This window comes from Henckelia pumila, chromosome 4 (genome assembly GCF_033568475.1).
Source record: "Henckelia pumila isolate YLH828 chromosome 4, ASM3356847v2, whole genome shotgun sequence".
In the NCBI taxonomy this organism is placed as follows: domain Eukaryota; kingdom Viridiplantae; phylum Streptophyta; class Magnoliopsida; order Lamiales; family Gesneriaceae; genus Henckelia; species Henckelia pumila.
Window position 1 is genome coordinate 228,715,967 of NC_133123.1, and position 20,172 is coordinate 228,736,138.

At 29.6% G+C, this 20,172-nt stretch overlaps 1 long non-coding RNA gene across 1 annotated transcript; it reads left to right on the forward strand.

Annotated features, from left to right (window-relative positions):
* The first annotated feature begins 9,648 nt into the window (after positions 1 to 9,648).
* Positions 9,649 to 11,220, forward strand: LOC140867620 (uncharacterized). Its single transcript, XR_012145206.1, has 3 exons — positions 9,649 to 10,066; positions 10,175 to 10,224; positions 10,938 to 11,220. It is a non-coding gene; the product is annotated as an uncharacterized lncRNA (long non-coding RNA).
* Positions 11,221 to 20,172: the final 8,952 nt, after the last annotated feature.

Here is a 20,172-nt window from a genome sequence, read left to right on the forward strand (position 1 = left end):
TATAGTATAACTAAAATTACACTAGGTTTAAACTATAGTATAACTAAAATTACACTAGGATTACAATATAGTATAACTAAATTTACACTACAATAACACTATAGTATAACTAAAATAACACTAGCATTACACTATAGCATACCTAAAATTACACTATGTTTGCACTATAGTATAACTAAATTTACACTACAATAACATTATAGTATAACTAAAATAACACTAGCATTACACTATAGCATACCTAAAATTACACTATGTTTGCACTATAGTATAACTAAATTTACACTACAATAACATTATAGTATAACTAAAATAACACTAGCATTACACTATAGTATAACTAAAATTACACTAGGTTTACACTATAGTACAACTAAATTTACACAACAATAACACTATAGTATAACTAAAATAACACTAGTACTATACTATAGTATAACTAAAATTACACTAGGATTATACTATAGTATAACTAAATTTACACTACAATAACATTATAGTATAACTAAAATAACACTAGCATTACACTATAGTATAACTAAAATTACACAAGGTTTAAACTATAGTATAACTAAATTTACACAACAATAACACTATAGTATAACAAAAATAACACTACTTTATATTATAGTATAACTAAAATTAAACTAGGATTATACTATAGTATAACTAAATTTACACTACAATAACACTATAGTATAACTAAAATAACACTAGAATTACACTATAGTATAACTAAAATTACACTAGGATTACATTATAGTATAACTAAATTAACACTACAATAACACTATAGTATAACTAAAATAAAACTAGAATTACACTATAGTATAACTAAAATTACACTAGGATTACACTATAGTATAACTAAATTTACACTACAATAACACTATAGTATAACTAAAATAACACTAGCATTACACTATAGTATAACTAAAATTACACTAGATTTACACTATATTATAACTAAATTTACACTACAATAACATTATAGTATAACTAAAATTACACTAGCATTACACTATAATATAACTAAAATTACACTAGAATTACACTATAGTATAACTAAATTTACACTACAATAACACTATAGTATAGCTAAAATAACACTAGCATTACACTATAGCATAACTAAAATTACAATAGATTTAAAATATAGTATAACAAAATTTACACTACAATAACACTACAGTATAACTAAAATAACACTAGAATTACAATATAGTATAACTAAAATTACACTAGAATTACATTATAGTATAACTAAAATTACACTAGAATTACACTATAGTATAACTAAAATTACACTACAATAACACATTAGTATAACTAAAATAACACTAGCATTACACTATAGTATAACTAAATTTACACCACAATAACACAATAGTATAAATAAAATAACACTAGCATTACGCTATAGTATAACTAAAATTATACTAGGTTTAAACTATAGTATAACAAAATTTACACTACAATAACACTATATTATAACTAAAATTACACTAGGTTTACACTATAGTGTAACTAAATTTACACTACAATAACACTATAGTATAACTAAAATAACACTAGAATTACACTATGGTATAACTAAAATTACAGTAGGATTACACTATATTATAACTAAAATAACACTAGCATTACACTATAGTATAACTAAAATTACACTAGGTTTACATTATAGTATAACTAAATTTACACTAAATAACACTGTAGTATAACTAAAATAACACTAGAATTACACTACAGTATAACTAAAATTACACTAGGTTTAAACTATAGTATAACAAAATTTACACTACAATAACACTATAGTATAACTAAAATAAAACTAGAATTACACTATAGTATAACTAAAATTACACTAGGATTACACTATATTATAACTAAAATAACACTAGCATTACACTATAGTATAACTAAAATTACACTAGGTTTACACTATTGTATAACTAAATTTACACTAAATAACACTATAGTATAACTAAAATAACACTAGAATTACACTATAGTATAACTAAAATAACACTAAAATTACACTATAGTATAACTAAAATTACACTAGGATTACATTATAGTATAACAAAATTTACACTACAATAACACTATAGTATAACTAAAATAACACTAGCATTACACTATACTATAACTAAAATTACATTAGGTTTACACTATAGTATAACTAAATTTACACTAAATAACACTATAGTATAACTAAAATAACACTAGAATAACACTATAGTATAACTAAAATTACACTAGGTTTACACTATAGTGTAACTAAATTTACACTGCAATAACACTATAATATAACTAAAATAACACTAGAATTACACTATAGTATAACTAAAATTACACTAGGATTACACTATATTATAACTAAAATCACACTAGCATTACACTATAGAATAACTAAAATTACACTAGGTTTACACTATAGTATAACTAAATTTACACTAAATAACACTATAGTATAACTAAAATAACACTAGAATTACACTATATTATAACTAAAATTACACTAGGTTTAAACTATAGTATAACAAAATTTACACTACAATAACACTATAGTATAACTAAAATAACACTAGAATTACACTATAGTATAACTAAAATTACACTATATTATAACTAAAATAACACTAGCATTACACTATAGTATAACTAAAATTACACTAGGTTTACACTATAGTATAACTAAATTTACACTAAATAACACTATATTATAACTAAAAGAACACTAGAATTACACTATAGTATAACTAATATACTAAAATAACACTAGAATTACACTATAGTACAACTAAAATAACACTAGCATTACACTATAGTATACCTAAAATTACACTATGTTTGCACTATAGTATAACTAAATTTACACTACAATAACATTATAGTATAATTAAAATAACACTAGCATACACTATAGTATAACTAAAATTACACTAGGTTTACACTATAGTATAACTAAATTTACACAACAATAACACTATAGTATAACTAAAATAACACTAGTATTACACTATAGTATAACTAAAATTACACAATGATTATCCTATAGTATAACTAAATTTACACTACAATAACATTATAGTATAACTAAAATAACACTAGTATTACACTATAGTATAACTAAAATTACACTAGGTTTAAACTATAGTATAACTAAAATTACACTAGGATTACAATATACTATAACTAAATTTACACTACAATAACACTATAGTATAACTAAAATAACACTAGCATTACACTATAGCATACCTAAAATTACACTATGTTTGCACTATATTATAACTAAATTTACACTACAATAACATTATAGTATAACTAAAATAACACTAGCGTTACACTATAGTATAACTAAAATTACACTAGGTTTACACTATAGTACAACTAAATTTACACAACAATAACACTATAGTATAACTAAAATAACACTAGTACTATACTATAGTATAACTAAAATTACACTAGGATTATACTATAGTATAACTAAATTTACACTACAATAACATTATAGTATAACTAAAATAACACTAGCATTACACTATAGTATAACTAAAATTACACAAGGTTTACACTATAGTATAACTAAATTTACACAACAATAACACTATAGTATAACTAAAATAACACTAGTACTATATTATAGTATAACTAAAATTAAACTAGGATTATACTATAGTATAACTAAATTTACACTACAATAACACTATAGTATAGCTAAAATAACACTAGAATTACACTATAGTATAACTAAAATTACACTAGGATTACATTATAGTATAACTAAATTAACACTACAATAACACTATAGTATAACTAAAATAAAACTAGAATTACACTATAGTATAACTAAAATTACACTAGGATTACACTATAGTATAACTAAATTTACACTACAATAACACTATAGTATAACTAAAATAACACTAGCATTACACTATAGTATAACTAAAATTACACTAGATTTACACTATATTATAACTAAATTTACACTACAATAACATTATAGTATAACTAAAATTACACTAGCATTACACTATAATATAACTAAAATTACACTAGAATTACACTATAGTATAACTAAATTTACACTACAATAACACTATAGTATAGCTAAAATAACACTAGCATTACACTATAGTATAACTAAAATTACACTAGATTTAAAATATATTATAACAAAATTTACACTACAATAACACTATAGTATAACTAAAATAACACTAGAATTACAATATAGTATAACTAAAATTACACTAGAATTACACTATAGTATAACTAAAATTATACTAGGATTACACTATAGTATAACTAAATTTACACTACAATAACACATTAGTATAACTAAAATAACACTAGCATTACACTATAGTATAACTAAATTTACACCACAATAACACTATAGTATAAATAAAATAACACTAGCATTACACTATAGTATAACTAAAATTACACTAGGTTATACTATAGTATACTTAAAATTACACTATGTTTGCACTATAGTATAACTAAATTTACACTACAATAACATTATAGTATAATTAAAATAACACTACAATACACTATAGTATAACTAAAATTACACTAGGTTTACACTATAGTATAACTAAATTTACACAACAATAACACTATAGTATAACTAAAATAACACTAGTATTACACTATAGTATAACTAAAATTACACTAGGATTATCCTATAGTATAACTAAATTTACACTACAATAACATTATAGTATAACTAAAATAACACTAGTATTACACTATAGTATAACTAAAATTACACTAGGTTTAAACTATAGTATAACTAAAATTACACTAGGATTACAATATAGTATAACTAAATTTACACTACAATAACACTATAGTATAACTAAAATAACACTAGCATTACACTATAGCATACCTAAAATTACACTATGTTTGCACTATAGTATAACTAAATTTACACTACAATAACATTATAGTATAACTAAAATAACACTAGCATTACACTATAGCATACCTAAAATTACACTATGTTTGCACTATAGTATAACTAAATTTACACTACAATAACATTATAGTATAACTAAAATAACACTAGCATTACACTATAGTATAACTAAAATTACACTAGGTTTACACTATAGTACAACTAAATTTACACAACAATAACACTATAGTATAACTAAAATAACACTAGTACTATACTATAGTATAACTAAAATTACACTAGGATTATACTATAGTATAACTAAATTTACACTACAATAACATTATAGTATAACTAAAATAACACTAGCATTACACTATAGTATAACTAAAATTACACAAGGTTTAAACTATAGTATAACTAAATTTACACAACAATAACACTATAGTATAACAAAAATAACACTAGTACTATATTATAGTATAACTAAAATTAAACTAGGATTATACTATAGTATAACTAAATTTACACTACAATAACACTATAGTATAACTAAAATAACACTAGAATTACACTTTAGTATAACTAAAATTACACTAGGATTACATTATAGTATAACTAAATTAACACTACAATAACACTATAGTATAACTAAAATAAAACTAGAATTACACTATAGTATAACTAAAATTACACTAGGATTACACTATAGTATAACTAAATTTACACTACAATAACACTATAGTATAACTAAAATTACACTAGATTTACACTATATTATAACTAAATTTACACTACAATAACATTATAGTATAACTAAAATTACACTAGCATTACACTATAATATAACTAAAATTACACTAGAATTACACTATAGTATAACTAAATTTACACTACAATAACACTATAGTATAGCTAAAATAACACTAGCATTACACTATAGTATAACTAAAATTACACTAGATTTAAAATATAGTATAACAAAATTTACACTACAATAACACTATAGTATAACTAAAATAACACTAGAATTACAATATAGTATAACTAAAATTACACTAGAATTACACTATAGTATAACTAAAATTACACTAGAATTACACTATAGTATAACTAAAATTACACTACAATAACACATTAGTATAACTAAAATAACACTAGCATTACACTATAGTATAACTAAATTTACACCACAATAACACTATAGTATAAATAAAATAACACTAGCATTACGCTATAGTATAACTAAAATTATACTAGGTTTAAACTATAGTATAACAAAATTTACACTACAATAACACTATATTATAACTAAAATTACACTAGGTTTACACTATAGTGTAACTAAATTTACACTACAATAACACTATAGTATAACTAAAATAACACTAGAATTACACTATGGTATAACTAAAATTACAGTAGGATTACACTATATTATAACTAAAATAACACTAGCATTACACTATAGTATAACTAAAATTACACTACAATAACACTATAGTATAACTAAATTTACACTAAATAACACTGTAGTATAACTAAAATAACACTAGAATTACACTACAGTATAACTAAAATTACACTAGGTTTAAACTATAGTATAACAAAATTTACACTACAATAACACTATAGTATAACTAAAATAAAACTAGAATTACACTATAGTATAACTAAAATTACACTAGGATTACACTATATTATAACTAAAATAACACTAGCATTACACTATAGTATAACTAAAATTACACTAGGTTTACACTATTGTATAACTAAATTTACACTAAATAACACTATAGTATAACTAAAATAACACTAGAATTACACTATAGTATAACTAAAATAACACTAAAATTACACTATAGTATAACTAAAATTACACTAGGATTACATTATAGTTCAACAAAATTTACACTACAATAACACTATAGTATAACTAAAATAACACTAGCATTACACTATAGTATAACTAAAATTACATTAGGTTTACACTATAGTATAACTAAATTTACACTAAATAACACTATAGTATAACTAAAATAACACTAGAATTACACTATAGTATAACTAAAATTACACTAGGATTACACTATAGTATAACTAAATTTACACTACAATAACACTATAGTATAACTAAAATAACACTAGCATTACACTATAGTATAACTAAAATTACACTAGGTTTACACTATAGTTTAACTAAAATTACACTAGGTTTACACTATGGGTTTAGCTGGTTATTATCATAGATTCATTGAAGGATTCTCAAAGATTGCTAAACCTATTACTCAGTTGACTCAGAAAAATCAGAAATTCATTTGGTCTGATGAATGTGAGTCAAGTTTTGTTGAGTTGAAGAAGAGATTGACTTCTACACCAGTACTTACAATTCCAAGTGGTTCTGGAGGATTTTTTGTTTGCACAGATGCCTCGTCTCGAGGATTAGGTTGTGTCTTGATGCAACATGGCCGAGTAGTGGCTTATGGTTCTCGTCAGTTGAAGACACACGAGTCTAGATATCCTGTTCATGATTTGGAATTGGCTGCTATTGTCTTCGCTCTAAAAATCTGGAGACATTATCTATTTGGAGAACAATTTGTAATTTATTCAGATCATAAGAGTCTCAAATATTTATTTTCTCAGTCTGATCTGAATATGAGACAAAGACGTTGGATGGATCTTTTGAAAGATTATGATTGTGAGATCCAATATCAGTCGGGAAAAGTGAATGTCATTGCTGATTCTTTGAGTCGTAAAGTTGATAATGATGTTCAAATCTCCTCAATCTATATTTCTAAGTTGCATGAGGATATCTGCACTTCTGGTTTGAATTTTCAGATCCAAGGGAATGCTATCTGTGTTTCTCAGATTTCTGTTGAACCTGAGTTGATTCAGATTATTAAAGCTGCCCAGAAGTCGGATGATCAGATTCAGAAGTCTTATGATTTAGTGACTCAAGGACATCAATCGGGATTTTCAATTTATTCTGATGACTCTCTTCGATTGAATGGAAGATTAGTTGTCCCAGATATTCCTGACTTGCGCACAGCCATCCTTAATGAAGCTCATTGCACTCGTTATAGCATCCACCCAGGAGGCAAGAAAATGTATCATATTCTCAGACCTCAGTTCTAGTGGAAGAACATGAAGAAAGATGTAGCTGAGTTTGTATCTCGTTGTATGGTCTGTCAGCAAGTCAAGGCAGAACATATGAGACCAGGAGGATTATTGCACAGCCTTGAATTTCCTCAGTGGAACTGGAAACATGTGGCTATGAATTTTGTCACTCATTTGCCACGTACTTCTCGTCACTTCGATGCCATTTGGGTAGTGGTCGATAGATTGCCCAAGTCAGCTCACTTTATTCCGTATGAAAGGACTTACTCGTACAAGAAAATGGCTTGTTCGTTTATTGAGAATATAGTGAGACTGCATGGAGTTCCAGTTGCAATAGTCTCTGATCGTGACCCTAGATTTACTTCAAAGTTTTGGACTAGCTTCCAAAAAGAAATGGATACACGACTTGCGATGAGTACTGCATATCATCCTCAGACTAATGGTCAAACTGAGCGTACAATCCAAACTCTTGAGGATTTTCTTAGAGCTGTAGTTATGGATTTTAAAGACAGTTGTCAAGAAGCTTTACCATTAGTGGAATTTTCTTACAATAACAGTTTCCAAGTGACTATAGATATGGCTCCTTTTGAAGTTTTGTATGGTCGTAGATGTAGATCATCTCTCTGTTTGGATGAGTTCGGTGAAAAGCAATTTACTGGACCCGAGATTGTTCAGGAAATGCGTGACAAAGTTCAGTCGATCCGTCAAAGAATGAAAGCTGCCCAAGATCGACAAGCAAGCTATGCAAATAAACATTGTCGACCTTTGGAATTTCAAGTTGGAGATTTTGTATTTCTGAAAATCTCACCGTTTAGAGGTGTTGTTCGCTTCGGTATGAGAGGTAAGTTGTCACCTCGATACATTGGACCCTATAGAATTGTTGAACATATTGGGTCTTGTGCTTATCGGTTGGAGTTGCCACAATCTTTGGATAGAATCCACGATGTGTTTCATGTATCTATGTTGCGTAAGTATGAGCCTGATCCATCTCATGTCATACAACCTGATGAGGTTGAACTGGATCCAGCATTGTCTTATACAGAGTATCATATGTGTATCTTGGATCGTAAGGAGGAAGTTCTTCGCAACAAAGTTGTACCACTAGTTCGAGTTCAGTGGTCGAGGCATGGGGTAGAGGAATCTACTTGGGAGACAGAGGAGAAGATGAGAACTTCTTATCCATATTTGTTTGATTCATAGCATGGATTTGTGGTGTATTGTATTACAGATGTATGTGTGTAAACTGAAATTTCGAAGACAAAATTTGTTTTTAGTGGTGGAGAAATGTAAAACCCATAAGTTAATTATTTGGTAATTTGGCATAATTAAAATTATTATTGAGATGCTAAATTAAAATAATTATTTATGCCAAATAAATTAGATAGTGTATTAAAAATATGTATTTTTGAATATCGAGATCTAAACGATATAAATACATATTAAAACTAAAATAATACACGAGAGTTGAAATATTTGGACTGTGTCAAGTTGCCCAAATAATAATTAAATAGAGGCAAACACACACCCTTACATATATACATATACACGCATAAAGCAAAAGAAAGAAAGAGAAAAGAAAGTTCATCCCTAACCCCAAATCCCGTCACTCCCGTCACCAACTGCGCAGCCTACGTATTTTGCTCGTATCTTCCTCGTCCGAAGTCCAAAATACAAACCGTTTGTTGGGTTTTCTTCCTTACATCCGTAGCTTCGATTCAAGCTAAGAATCTCTGATTTTGATGCCCGTTTGAGCCCGAATCAAGCCACTTTCAGAAGCTGGACGTGCTGTTGTTTCTGCTGTGTTTCTTCAAGGTAACCAGCTTCGATCTTGGAGTATTTTAGACCATATTTCTGCTGTGTTTCTTAGCTTTGAATTGCTGAACCAACCCTGTTCGTTTGCCCTCTTTTTCAGCCTTTTTCCGGCGAGTTCGAAGGTTGCTCCGGTCCAGCTAGTTTAGCTCAAGTTGTGACATTTTAAACTTGTTTTCCAGCCTTAAGAGAGTGTTTCCAGCTGGTATAGTTGAGGTATAGTAGGCTGCCCGAAATTGGGATTTTACCCGTTTCGATTTATTTTGATTTAATTGGTTATATCGCATGATTTTGATATATTATGGAATATTAATTGTGTTGTAGGCCGAAACTTTGGGAATTAGAGTTGAGGACCTTCGTTTGAATTGGTATAGGTATGTTACGGTTGGTAACATACGACGGTAAAAATATAAATATTGTTTCGCCAATATTATGTTGTTTACGTGAACTATATGGATTATGTGAATTTAAATGCCTCATTGTTTATACGTTAAATTATTTGACATATGTTGTGGCATTTAGAATAGGGCATGATATTTATAACCTCACATGTTGAGCCCTATCATTTCTTGTTACCCGTTATCATGTTGTATTGAACTCTAGGCACACGTATTGTTATTTCGAAAATCAGCTGGTGGCTTTTATGCCTAGTATCCCTGAGACCGAAATTATGATTGTCTATTCCTTGATGCATTTCTGTGTGATATGCACTTGGAATCTTGACATCATATGTTGTTCGTTATTGTGTCTATCTGTTGTATCGTTATCAGCTGTATGGAAGCCGAGTCGTGAGTGTTTTATTTCACACAGCACGACATACCTTGCATACTTGGTAGGGCGGTTTAGTTACATGACGATGTAGCTCCCCTGTGTTATAGCTCGAGCATTGTTCAAGTTGTTATCGTACCGTTTATTGGCTTCTGTTATCCCGTTTAGTTTGAGTCCAGTTCATGTATTGCATACTACATTTTATAATGTGTTTGTGCATAGTTTATATGTTTTGTTGTTGCCTAACTATTTCATACCAGATCCCAACCTCAGTTAATTATGGGGGGGCTACTGTGGCTGCTGTTTGGCACCATGGTAGGCTACCCAAGTGACTTTTCAGCACCAGGCGGAGGATCCGCTGGCGGAGCTCGTTGAGGAGGTTGGATCGTGTCTTGTCTCCCAGTTATTTTATGTATTATCGGAGTTATATTATGTATTATGTTAGAGTCATTTTTATATTCTTCGGGGAGGTGCCCGATGTATTTGTGTTGTATTTGAGAGTTCCGGCTATATTTTAAATTGTTATCGAGCCTTGTCGGCTCATGTATGTGTTAACTGTTTTAATTTGTTTTCGTGCCAAGCCGGCACTTGGTTGTGTGATGTTTAAGTTTGTTGAGGTTCTAGTTTTAGTTATTTTATATAAACTGTTGTCTGAGTATTTTTGGGATGTCCTACTTACAGGGAGGTCATGCCGAAATTTTTATTGGCCCAAAATTAATTTTAAATTGTTTTTCCGTTGTTTTAACTATTTATTGCTTGATTGTATGATAATTAAATATAATTAGTGTAACCGAGCCTCACATATACTATAATGTAACTAAATTTACACTACAATAACACTATAGTATAACTAAAATAACACTAGAATTACATTATAGTATAACTAAAATTAAACTAGGTTTACACTATAGTGTAACTAAATTTACACTACAATAACACTATATGTAACGACCCAAACTCATCTTTAACTAATAATTAAATAAAATGTGGATTTAAGACAATTTTATTAAAAAAATTCGGCATGAGCTCTCTGTTTATATTACAACCAACCTGTCTCAGACAACAACCAAAATAAGATAAAAGAAATAGACAACTGACGACACCAGAAAGAGATCCAAGAGAGAGGTTCGACATATCAAATATTTTCAAGATTTGAAAATATATATTTACATGCTCGCAAACAAAGCTATCGAAACATTTCATATGCATTTGACAACTGTGCAAAATAAATGATCCAAAACATAGAAATTCTAATAACTATGTGGAAGGCGAGCATAGGTCGGAAGGATGTGCCGTGCCCACATTGCAGTCCACTCGATAGTCTTGCCCCTCGATCTTAAGGAAATGCATCTCACCTGAAGGTAGGAAGAAGAGGGGTGAGTCTAAAAGACCCAGCAAGAATAGTGGTGGGGAATAACGAGTACTACGTAAATACAAGCACACGCAGATTAAAAATAACTTATACAAAAAATACGTTTGTTTTGTGCCCTTACTTTAAACAAGTGAATAAACTTCAAAATTAAAGAGAGAACATGAAATGAAACATATGCATGGCTAAGTCAAATAACTCAATAAATGGCATAACATGGTTCTGAAAATAATCATATAAATAGTGAACTTAAATCCTTGAGTTGTGACCCTGAGGTTTCGATCATGATCATGGCTGCAGTGCACTATGCCGCAAGGAAGTCAGGATAACACCCAACTCGATCTTGCCCTATACTTGGTAAGGTAGGTCAAAATGCCTCTCAACCCCACACATACACGTCATTTCTATATTTGGTAAGGTAGGTCAAGATGTCTCTCAACCCCACACATACACGTCATTTCTATATTTGGTAAGGACATACACGTCATTTCTATATTTGGTAAGGTAGGTCAAGAGGCCTCTCAATCCCACACATACACGTCATTTCTATATTTGGTAAGGTAGGTCAAGATGCCTCTCAACCCCACACATACACGTCATTTCTATAGTCACAATCAGTTCACCTCATTCAAAAAGTAATTTTCTTTCATACTTTCTTTCTTGCCTTGAAATAAGAACTTAGCATGCATATGTAAATATGACGTACATGTAAATGTTAATAAATAATCATGCATATGACTCACACAAGGATGATCGGGATGGTGATTTAGGGACTAAACCAAAGGGGTATAAAGTTTAACCCATACTTGGCACTTATGACGAACTTGAACGGTTTTCCCGTAAAATCTATAACTCACTCGATACTTAACCAAAAATGATTTCGCTTGAAGCCACTACTCCACGACACTTAGAACTAAGTAGAAAAGTCATCCTCGGAATTTAATTCCTAAGCGAGCTATTTTTAAAGAAAGGTTTTTCGGACAGCAGCCCAAGAGAGTTGACAGATTCTGCGCACCTAAGATGAAAAATCTAGAACTTGACCGAGACTTAACCGAATTAATTTCCGCTTGAACCGACATGATCCCGACATCTAATACAAGTTCCAGATCCGAGCCCATAACAAAATTCCACTTTTAGCCCTGCCTTGGACATATATTTCCGGACAGCCCCAAACTTAGCAAAATTCTGCACCTATACAAACTATAGCCTAGAACTCGACCAATACTTTACCGAATAACATTCCGCTTTCACCGACATAATCGTAACATATCAACCCAATACCAGACCCGAGCCCCTAGCCAAATTCTGTTTTTAACCATGTTTTAAAAATCAGCTTCTGGACAGCACCAACACAACCAAAATTCTGCTCACCCAAATTATGCCCTATCTTCTTACCAAGACCTTTAACCATAACTCCCATGATCCCAACCCATGACCAAGACCAAGAACACTTCCTAGACCTCTTCAAGCCCCTAGGGCAGCCCTCCTATACCAAGTATGGCTCGAAACCAGCCCTCAATATTAATGCAAAACCGAACCCAACCTCACTAAATCGAAGGCTCCTCAATTCCAATCTTACAAGCTAACTTCATGTCATTCTAAACACTACCATGTGAGCTACTTTCTCACCCATGGTAGCCCCTAACTCACCATCCAAGCATCAAGAACAATACACAATTTCGAATCAACCATATGGCAAAGTTAACTGAAAATTTTGAAAGGAAAAAGCAGCAATGCATTCATAATTTCCAATTTATAACTCATTTTAAATTCCTAACCATAATCGTAATAAAAACACTGCTCGATACAAACATGGCAAAAGAAATCACCATGGCCAAAATCTCACAAGAAACAGGACACGACACTGGATATTTTTAAATCACAAGGGAATGCATAACACCATTCAAAGCTATAACACATTCAATCTTCAACAATAACCACAATGTGAACATTTCTCAAACATCTACAATGCAAAAATTCCCACAGCCGTAAATCTCAAGAAAAACAGGGCACTCAATTTTATATATATATTTTTTTGAATAAAAACATGAAATGCAAGCACATAAATTCAAACACAATACATAATAATCCACTTGATGAGAGAAAGAAGCCCATATCCTTGCCTAGGCTAGAGAAAACCGAAATGCTCCAAAAAGCACAAGAAAATTGGAGATGGGAGAAGCTGAAATGGACGACCAAGGAAAACTTGCAAGGATGACTCCGGCCAGCTGGTGGTGGTGGCAGGCGGCGGCGGAGGAAAAGCTTGGAGAAAGGAAGAAGCCGATGGTGAGGGGAAGGAGAAATGGAGAGGATGTCGTGAGTGTGTGTGTGTGGAGTGAGAAATGAGTGTATCTTGAGTGTAAATTTTAGGGGTTAGGGTTATATATTAAATTGAGGGTGTAGGAGATAAAAAAAAGTGCTACACACTTTAAAAAGAAAGCTAATCAAACTTAGCAGCTTTGGGTCTTCAATTTAATTTCACCTATAAAATACACAAACTTGAAAAAAAAAAGAATTAAACACTTTAAATATTCTGATGTCACGGCAACGAGTAAAATATTTAATTAACAAGTAAAGAGATTAAAATAATTTAAACAGACTAAACTAACGTTTAAAATCAATTTAAATAAATACACTAGTGGGAATAAAAACCTTTAAAAATAATTTGGACAAATAAAAAGGAAGATTTGAATAAACAAGTCTAAAACCTTTGAAATGATTTGGACAATTAAAAATGATTTAAATAAATAATCTAGACATTTAAAATAATTTAAAGTAACTAATCACTAGACTTAGGATATTTTAAAATAAATAAGTTGGACACTCGAAAATATTTAAACAAATAAGCTAAACAGTTAAAATCATTTAAAAAAATAAACTAAAAAATTAAAATCATTTAAATATGCAAGCCTAAACCTTTAAAATATTAAAACAATTAAATTGCACGATAAAAACATTTAGGCAAATAAACTTAAATAATTAAAAATATTAATTAAATAGTTAGTAAAATAAAATCATTTAAACGAATAAACTAAACAATAAAAAATTAAAAATCATTTAAAAGAATAGACTAAACTATTAAAAATTAAAAATTAAAATAAAATAATTTAAGTACGCAAGCTTAAACTTTTAAAATATTTAAAACAACTTAAATTGCACAATAAAAATCATTTAGACAAATAAATTTTAAACAATTAAAAATAAACATTAATTAAATAGTTAGTAAAATAAAAATTATTTGAATAAATAATAAAATATTTTATTAACACATAATTCAGATAAAGAATTTAAATCAATTAAAACATAAAAATAATAATCCTAATATTTATTAAATTTAATGCATGTGATTTAGTAAATTGGATTTTAGGCGTCACACTATAATATAACTAAAATAACACTAACATTACACTATAGTATAACTAAAATTACACTAGGTTTACAATATATTATAACTAAAATAACACTAGCATTACACTATAGTATAACTAAAATTACACTAGGTTTACACTATAGTATAACTAAATTTACACTACAATAACACTATAGTATAACTAAAATAACAATAGCATTACACTATAGTATAACTAAAATTACACTAAGTTTATACTATAGTATAACTAAATTTACACTAGAATAATACTATAGTATAACTAAAATAACACTAGAATTACACTATAGTGTAACTAAAATTACACTAGGATTAACTATAGTATAACTAAATTTACACTACAACAACATTAGGTACCGTTTGGTACATGAGATGAAAGTGAGATGAGACACAAATTTTTACTCATCTCATGTTTTTCTCTTTTTTTTTGTTAACCCAATGATATCTCATGGCCGGTATGAGATTAGATGTAGGTTTGATGACAAATACCTCTCCACCCATGGTATTAGTGGAGGATGAGTGTCATATAAGTAACATTGTGTGAAATTGACAATGACAATTAAGAAAATAAACACAATAATCCTACAAAATAAAAAACATACAAAACAACATATTATTCATAACCATGTCTTGCTTATCCCTATCTCATCATGTTTTTATTTATCTATCGTACATCTCATCCATGATACCAAACGGTATCTTATAATATAACTAAAATAACACTAGCATTACACTATAGTATAACTAAAATAACACTACCATTACACTAGTATAACTAAATTTACACTAGGTTTACACTATAGTATAACTAAATTTACACTACAATAACACTATAGTATAGCTAAAATAACACTAGCATTACACTATAGTATAACTAAAATTACACTAGGATTATATTATAGTATAACTAAATTTACACTACAATAACACTATAGTATAACTAAAATAACACTAGCATTAAATTATAGTATAATCAAAATTACACTAGGTTTACACTATAGTATAACTAAATTTACACTACAATAACACTATAGTATAACTAAAATAACACTAGAATTACATAATAGTATAACTAAAATTACACTAGGATTACACTATAGTAGAACTAAATTGACACTACAATAACACTATAGTATGACTAAAATAACACTAGTATTACACTATAGTATAACTAAAATTACACTAGGATTACACTATAGTATAACTAAATTTACACTATAATAACACTATAGTATAACTAAAATAACACTAGCATTACACTATAGTATAACTAAAATTACACTAGGTTTACACTATAGTATAACTAAATTTACACTACAATAACACTATAGTATACCTAAAATAACACTAGAATTACACTATAGTATAACTAAAATTACACTAGGATTACACTATAGTAGAACTAAATTGACACTACAATAACACTATAGTATAACTAAAATAACACTAGTATTACACTATAGTATAACTAAAATTACACTAGGATTACACTATAGTATAACTAAATTTACACTACAATAACACTATAGTATAACTAAAATAACACTAGCATTACACTAGTATAACTAAAATTACACTAGGTTTACACTAGAGTATAACTAAATTTACACTACAATAACACTATAGTATAGCTAAAATAACACTAGCATTACACTATATTATAACTAAAATTACACTAGGATTATATTATAGTATAATTAAATTTACACAACAATAACACTATAGTATAACTAAAATAACACTAGCATTACACTATAGTATAACTAAAATTACACTAGGTTTACACTATAGTATAACTAAATTTACACTACAATAACACTATAGTATAACTAAAATAACACTAGAATTACATAATAGTATAACTAAAATTACACTAGAATTACACTATAGTATAACTAAATTTACACTACAATAACACTATAGTATAACTAAAATAACACTAACATTACACTATAGTATAACTAAAATTACACTAGGTTTACACTATAGTATAACTAAATTTACACTACAATAACATTATAGTATAACTAAAATTACACTATAATATAACTAAAATTACACTAGGATTACACTATAGTATAACTAAATTTACACTACAATAACACTATAGTATAACTAAAATAACACTAGCATTACACTATAGTATAACTAAAATTACACTAGGTTTAATCTATAGTATAACAAAATTTACACTACAATAACACTATATTATAACTAAAATAACACTAGAATTACACTATAATATAACTAAAATTACACTAGGTTTACACTGTTGTATATCTAAATTTATACTACAATAACTGAGACGACCCTAACTCTAAATAAATAAATAATAAATAAAGAATGGGTAAAATTTTTTTTTTTTTTTTGGCATGACTCGCTTTAAAAATAAAGCGAGCCAGACTGACACACTTGACACAAATAACTAAACAAGTAAACAAGTAATAATAAACTTGAACACGAATAATAAATAATCCAAACATAGAAATAAATCTCAAACGGTTGCCGAACAACCACAGTTAAAGTTTACACAACAATATCATAAGGCAGGGAAACTCCTCCTGCGAAGTACTGAATTTGACATAACAGTGTTTGACTCAAATGACTAAAGCGATAAAAATAAATAAATCAGAGTTTGAACAACTAAGAAGCACGTCGGTCAGGGGCCTGCACCGCCGGCAACGTCGACCTGGGGATCCTGCCCCTCTGCCTCTAAATAGTAGTCTTCACCTGAAAAACAATGAGTGTAGTGAGCCAAAAAGACTCAGCAAGAATATGGGGGGGGGGGGATAACGAGTACTAAATAAATACAAGCACAGCACATGAAAAATAGCTTGTAATAAAAATATATTTTGGGGCCCTGAAACTTAAATAAGTGATCTCTGAATAAATGACGTGTAAATGAATGAGACAAATGCATTGCTAAGTCGGAACATGAGTAACTGAAATAATCTGAATATCATATACTGAACATGAATATAATTGGCTTGAACTGAAATTGTGAACATATCATCTGAACTGTGAACTTAGATCCTTGGATTGTGACTTAATGGTTTCGATCATGATCATGGCTGCAGTGCCCTATGCCGCAAGGAAGTCAGGATGAATTCCCGACCCGTCTTGCCCGATGGTTGGTATGGGAAACTAAGATTTCTCCTAGCCCGTCCATACACATGAATTTTGGTAAGGGAAGCTAAGACGTCTCCCAGCCCGTCCAAACACGTGAATTTTTACTGTAGTCACAACCAACTCACTTCGTTCGAAATTTCTTTCTTTCGTACATGAATATGGACTTAGCATGCAAATGAGAATATGATGCACATGTAAATATGTCGTAGACGTGAATATATGATTGATGATCATGCATAAGACTCAAACAAAGACGACCGGGATGGTGATTTAGGGACTAAACCAAAGGGGTATAAAGTTTAACCCATACTTGGCACTTACAACTAACTTGAGCGGTTTGCCCGTAAAATCTATAACTCACTCGATACTTAACCAAAAATGATTCCGCTTGAAGCCACTATTCCAAGACACTTAGAACTAAGTAGAAAAGTTGTCCTCAGAATTTATTTCCTAAGCGAGCTATTTTTAAAGAAAGGTTTTTCGGACAGCAGCCCAAGAGAGTTGACAGATTCAGCGCACCTAAGATGAAAAATATAGAACTCGACCGAGACTTAACCGAATTAATTCCCGCTTGAACCGACATCTTCCCAACATCCTAAACTAATCCCAGACCTGAGCCCTTAGCCAAAACATGAGCCTAATCCCCGTTTAAAAAAAATAATTTCCGGACAACAACTACATGAGGTGAAAGCCAATTCTGCACACCCTCTTTTCTTAAGCTTAAAACTCAACCAAAACTTAACCAAATTCATTTCCGCTCGAACCGGCATATTCCTAACATCTTAGAATAATTCTAAACCCGAGCCTTTAGCCAAAACCTGAGCCTAAACTTGCTATAAGGATCGAGTTCTGGACAGCAAGCCTTAACCCAAAAAAATTATGTACTTACACTTTCTCTAGAATTGAAACTTGCCAACAACCAAAAACCACATCGAGCCATCCTATATACTACCCCGTGAACTACATATCACCCGTGGTAGTTCCTAAATCACCAAACCAATCCACCAAGAAACCAAACCACAAGAATTCAGAAATGCAATGCAAGACATTTTCTGAAAAATTTGACAGCATTAGCATCAACAAGACTCACATTGTCACAATGAACATATAACAAACACTTTAAATGCATGACTTGCTAAAACCAAAATGCAAGCAAAGGGAATGGGCAGAAAACGTAATGCACAAAAGAAACAGGGCACGGCTGGAACAAGGACATATTTTGCACAAAACCTAACACCATACAAGACTCATATTAATAAGCTATAATGCATAGAGAAGAAACCATAAACTTGCCTAACAATTCAAGCAAGAAAATCGAAAATGAAAGCAAGAAAATTCTGGTTCTTCTCGGCCGAACAGAAATTGCAACTTGGGTTGGATTTTTGAGCTGAAATCTATGAAGATGGAGCTCAATAATCCTTCCAACAAGCTAAGGGATGAATTACAACAAAGAAATGAAGAAAAGGAAGATCAAAGGAAGAAGATTGCAAGAGAAAAAATGCAAGAAGAATCGTCCCTGCTCTATCTCACGGCTAGTGAGTGTGTTATGGTGTGTGTGTTACAAATTTAGAAGCTAGGTTTAATTTAAGTAGGAGCATATGTGTGGCTAGGATTTGATCTTGGCTTTTTAGATTAGGCAAACCCTAGGTGAGAAAATAGTTGAATAAA